Genomic DNA, 6,029 nt, shown 5'->3' with positions numbered 1-6,029 from the left:
ACAGAAATAAATACACCTGTATGTCAGACTGTACTATAACTGTTACAATTAATATTGTAACAGAGAATACTGGAAGAGATGAGTTTAAGCTCAGCTCCAGCTAACTTTGAAAAATAGTTTGTACATTAAATTATTTAATTTAGGTCATAAAGATTGTATCTTACAGTTGTGATTGCAGCCAGAGACAGCATGTCTGGGAAAAATCCAGCTGTACTGTCTCTAGCAAGGAGCTCATTGCTGCCCTGGAAGAGTGGAAGTGTTGAAATGGTTTCATGACTTCCAGAAGCTGCAACAGATCTTAGCAAAGTCCTATATGTGTGTGTGTGTGTGTGTGTGTGTGTGTGTGTGTGTGTGTGTGTGTGTGTGTGTGTGTGTGTGTGTGTGTGTGTGTGTGTGTGTGTGTGTGTGTGTGTGTGTGTGTGTATTACTGACATGTGTGCTAAATTCTGGCAGCTTCTAGTAAAAGGGGTAGTATGGTAATGAAAGTCAGATGACCTGAGTCAGATGACCAGATGTATGTGATGTCATTCTGTAATCCATGACAAAAATGATGTTTAAGTACTAGATGAGACTGAAGTTTCAAAGCAGTCTGTTTTTGGAACCTGACAAAGAAGGAACCCTCACCTATTTCATCTTGCCTTGCTTTAGTAATTCACCAGGAAATAGTAATTCTTTAGATCAGTCAGGAAAACATAGTAAGATTAGTTAAGTACTGTTTTTCTGTATCTGTATGAATCTATTCATCTATATTACTTTAATATTTCTTGCGATTGATACTCTGGTGTTTATTGTAAATAGATATTCCATACGTTCATGTTCTTTTATTATTTATTATTTAATATATTTAAACTTTTCATTGTGGGTGGTCCTTTAGAGAATATTTTAACTTTTCAGAGTATTCATATCTATTTGGTGACTCTGTGGCCACTCTTGAAAGCCTTACCACATTGGCCAAACACTACATTTTGTATTAATATTAATTCCACTCAGTATAATTGGGTACCCTTGTAACAACCTTAGAGTAGCTGGCTTTGGAGTGCCTGTTGGCAGTGTAACTACTTTATAGGCTGGACCCTCTCCAGTGTCAGTGGTGAGGATAAAGGCTTCTTGAGTAGTGGCCCAGATAGGGGATGTCACAGGTAGTAAAAGAAAATGCCTAAAGGTATAGAGGAAAGAACAGACTACAAACAATGGTAATGTAAAAAAATACCAAAAACCCAGTAGAAAATAGTTAAAAAAGGTAAGTGGGTTAAGCTAACTAACAAAAAGGAGAATAGCTATAGAAAGATTTAACAATAAATTGTTTCCACTGACAAAAAGCCCTCAGGAGCTTGAGCTATTGTAATCCTGGCCATCTTAAAGAGCAGCAAAAGAGATATGAGGATTTGTATTGGACAGGGGTGTTGTGTGTGAGGGAGGAGGATCCTAGAATCTTTAATAAGTGGCCAAGTCAGATCTGAGGATCAGAGCCAAACCAATTTGTTAAGGAATGAATGAAAATTAAGTCAGATAACAAGTTCCATAGTTTCTTCTTGAAGATATAAATATATTCTATCACTTTTTTTATATGGCATATTTTCTTTTACGGGCAATTTATCTATTACTAGTCTCCACAAACATTCTTGACAATCTACTTTCAGATTATACCATTTGCTTCTTGTTTTTATAGCTTTAATGTTTTCATCTGTTAGATTTTCCTGTGGTTTTACATAGTAACGTTTTATCTTTACATTCTTACACCATACTTTTCTATCTTTTTTATATAATCAATTTTTATTTTGCACACAAGATATTTTCTTAGTAACAGTTTATTTGCTCATTTATATGTTCTTTTTATTGTTTACTATTTTTTACCATACCCCAATTTTTATCATATTTGTATTTATACAGTTTTACTACTAATCTCTCAGCTTTTTTCATTTATCCACTTTGTACAGATTTAATGAAGAAGCACATACCACTGGCTTAATTAACCTTAAATGTTTTTCCTCTTTATTTACATGCAAAACTCTTCTTTTTAGAGGATTTAATCTAGAACCCCATACAAATGAAAAAATATCTGCAGTAATGTCTTTTTAAATACTGTTGACTTTACTAGAAAAGCTCACCCAGACTCTGCTACAGTTTGCTGTGAAGGAAAGGTTAGTTTGATTTTTATTTGTTGTATTTTGTATTATTTTATTGCCTTTTTCTATGTTGTATACTGTGATCTGTTTTCTTTACACTGTGTTTTACTTGTATTCTGCTTTTAACTGCATATTAAAACTTGAAAAGAGACCACAGCTCTATCTCTTGTGAGTCAGACAGAAATCTTTCCTACCCACCCACCCAGTTACTGTTGTGTTCTTAAACACCACTGTATTTCTAATTGCCTGCCTCTTATGTTAATCTGACCATATATCTCATTTCCTCTCTGCTTTTACTGGCTGGTGTAAGTACAAAATTATCATTTTGTGAAATCACCCCCCTTCAACTATTTAAATGTATCGGCCATCCTACTGCATTCCATAGTACCAGAATACAAAAGTGACCACCCCCTTTCAATCTATCTTACTGTTTTAAAAATAGTGACTCTCCACTAAAACTTAACTTTTTAGACAGGTAAAACTTAAGTTACCTACTTTCACATCTAACCCCTGTAGTGCACACTGCAGTGTTTAGGATAACCCATTTTTTTCATCTTACCTTTAAGCATCTATTGCAAGACCACCAGTTATTGGTGAGCCCACATTCTGCCTCTCAGTAGTCATCATGGGATTAGTACTTCTGATTTCTCTTGGTGAGAGAAAGAGTTACATTATTTCCTGGAGACTGCTGATCACCAGAAAGCTTAATAACTGCTTTATAGGTGACAGCTTGCAATCTGTGTTTATATTTGATCTTAGTAAGAGTAGGAGCAGACTGCATTGATTCATGACTCTTTCTGGATGGAGAGTGAGTGTCTGTGCTTAACGTACCTAACTGGTATGGTTGCTATTCGAGGCATCTATCAGAAAAAGGCTACAAGCTTCAGACCCTTGCATAATTTGGGACAAGACTGTAGATTACCAAATAGGCCATGGCCTGCTTCTCTTCTTGAGACTGGTGCTAACATTTTGCTTCTGGTGAGAGAAGAAGCAAAGGACTATTGTATCCCAACAGAGTAAAGCTGTGCTGAGACCAGCATTAGTAGTAGCCAGGCAGTAGCCATTCATGTGATTCCTCTCTTTTCATCATTCTTGACAACCTAATTCTTTATTTTTCAGTAAGTACTGCTTGATTTCTTGCTAACTTCAAAACATCTGCCTAAATACATCATCCTTAAATTTTCAGGATCTACGTATTAGTTTCCCCTCAAACGTTTGGCAGTGCTCTGTACAGACTCAGACACCTTGAGTGACATTTTTCCTGTAAAATGAATATATAAGGAAACAGCTTCAGTTCTTAGTAATAATGACCATCCCTCCTGGCATGTCTAAAGGTCAGTTCCCTGTGCTTTCTCCTATTAACTTAGTGAACTTGGGCTTTCTGAGGTAGTCCAGCAACTGCCTCATGTACACAGACAACTCTCTCCTCTTACCTCCCAACACTCAGACTTGTGAGAGATGCACTTATATATCCAAATTGGAAGCCATGCACTCTCAAGCCTAGACCAGAATAGCTGATCAAGAGAAGGTCAACACCTGCATCACACCACATGCAACACAAAGCCCTTCAGTACACCCACCATCACAGGTCTCACATAAAAACACAAACCACATACCCACCTTCGTGGAGGCTCTCAGTAGAAATATACCCAAACAGCAGAGACCTCCAAGGCAGAAATGCACTTAACCACCACAACACAGCACAAACCACAAAACACATAGCTCACCTATACAGTGTGCCAATCAACCTAAGTGTCTAAGGCAAAACAGCTTTCCCAATGCACTAATCATAGGTGACTTGATAGTGAGGCACACTGATGTCCCACTCACTAGGTTGAATAAGGAGAAGGTAACAGTCAGCTGTCTATCAGGTGCCAGAATCCAACACATAACATACACACTCAGGTCACTCCACAACAAGTACAAGTATGACTCTACCACTGTCCATGTGGGTGTGAATGACCTGAGATGCACCTCCCTGGACTACATGAAAAGAGACATGGAGGAGCTCTCAGATTATGTGGCCCGGTTGGGTATGGCCCTAGCCCTGAGCAGTATCCTACCATCGTCCAGAATGATACCGCAGTACAAGCAGAAAATTATTAACTTCAACAATTGGCTAAGCTTCTGGTGTCATTCTAAGGGGATTCAGTATCTGTCTGCTTGGGATGACATGACTGACAGACCTCGATGCTTTGCCAGAGATGGCCTGCATCTGTCACCCCTATACTGGCTAAGGCTCTTGCCAACCCTATAGTGTCTTTTTTAGGAGATGTTCCAAAGACCAAATTACCACCATAACAGCTATAAATAAATGCAATCTGAGGGTCATGCTGCTCAATGCTAGAAGTCTAAATCTCAAGATGCACTTGCTCGAAGCACTCCTCAAAATGGAGAACATCAACATTTGTGCTGTAATGGAGACCTGGTTTAAAGCAGCAGAAAGCACCCCTGCACTACCAGGATATAACTCATTCCACACCTTTTGACCCCAGAATATGGACTGAAGCTCCGAAGGCAGTGGTGTCTCCATATTCATAAAGGATATACACACCTCCAGACTAGTAGCCCAGCATAATGCATCTGAGATATTCAGGTACAACTAACACAGGGTAAAATGGTGATTCAGGTCATAGCCTGCTCTAGGTCCCCAAACATGTCCCAAGACTCTCACTCCATGTTCCTAAGCATCCTGGAAACTATTAGGGTCCAACCCAACACTCTCATACTAGGTGACTTCAACTACCCCTCTATCAACCTGGAAAACTACTCATGCACCAATGCACTGGCCCAACGCTTCCTTGAATTCATCAGTTCCAATGCCCTGGATGAGCTCATTCTTTCCCCCACTAGAGGAAGCAACATCCTTGACCGGTTATTACTAACATGGGCAACTGTTGCTCTACAGCAATAGTCAATTCCTCCCTGATTAGATCCCACCACAAACTAATTACCATGAAAATCCACATCTCACCCACACTCCCCACAAAGGTAACTACCATGAAAAACTTCTCCAAAGCTGACTTTGGACTCCTAAAAACAGAGGTGGCTAACTTCACAGCACCCATGTGAATGGAAAATAGATGCATGACTGCAAAATCATGCACCAATGCACTGTACGAACACGTACATAAATGCATGGAACTAGCCATACCCAACAGAACCAAGATGCTATCCTTCAAAAAAGGAAGCCAATCTGGTGGTCCCCTGCCATTAATAAACTCTACAATAGAAGGAAGAAACTGTTGCAGAAAAAGGTGAAGTCCCAAGATTGGAAAAATTGGAAAAACTCCAATACTAACCTCAACAAAAAGTTGAGATCCCTCATCAAAACCTCTAAAGCCAGCTATGAAGCCAGAATTGCAGCAGACACTAAAACAAACACAAAGTCTTCTATAGTTATATCAAAAATCTCCATGACAATACCCATGTTTTCTTTGAGTTACCTCACAATGGTACCTCCTATATTGAGCCAACAGATATTGCCAATATACTGGCCAACAGATTCAGTGCCAACTTTACCCCTCTCCTCCCCCCAAATGACCCATCACAATACTGGAATGCCAGATACCCAGAATTACTGCAACACAGGTTAAAGCTGCATTATCCAAGACCAAGAATACATTTTCCATGGGACCTGATAATATCCCTGGATGTGTTCTAGTTGAACTACAAAGTGAACTGGTACCACATCTGTGTGCCCTGCTCAATCACAGCCTCACCTCAGGCTTTGTCCCTACCAAATGGTGCACTGCTACATTCATCCCTGTCCATAAAGGGGGACTGACTACAGACCCTGGGAATTATCATCTCATTAGCCTGACAAGTCTGATATGTAAGGCTATGGAGTGCATCATCATGGACCTAATTTGTTAGATATTATGAATATAAGGCTGAAATTAA

This window comes from Protopterus annectens, chromosome 1.part1, assembly GCF_019279795.1.
Source record: "Protopterus annectens isolate FY-2018-M chromosome 1.part1, PAN1.0, whole genome shotgun sequence".
Lineage (NCBI taxonomy): Eukaryota > Metazoa > Chordata > Ceratodontiformes > Protopteridae > Protopterus > Protopterus annectens.
The sequence above is the reverse complement of the archived record's forward strand: the minus strand, read 5'-3'. Positions refer to the sequence as shown.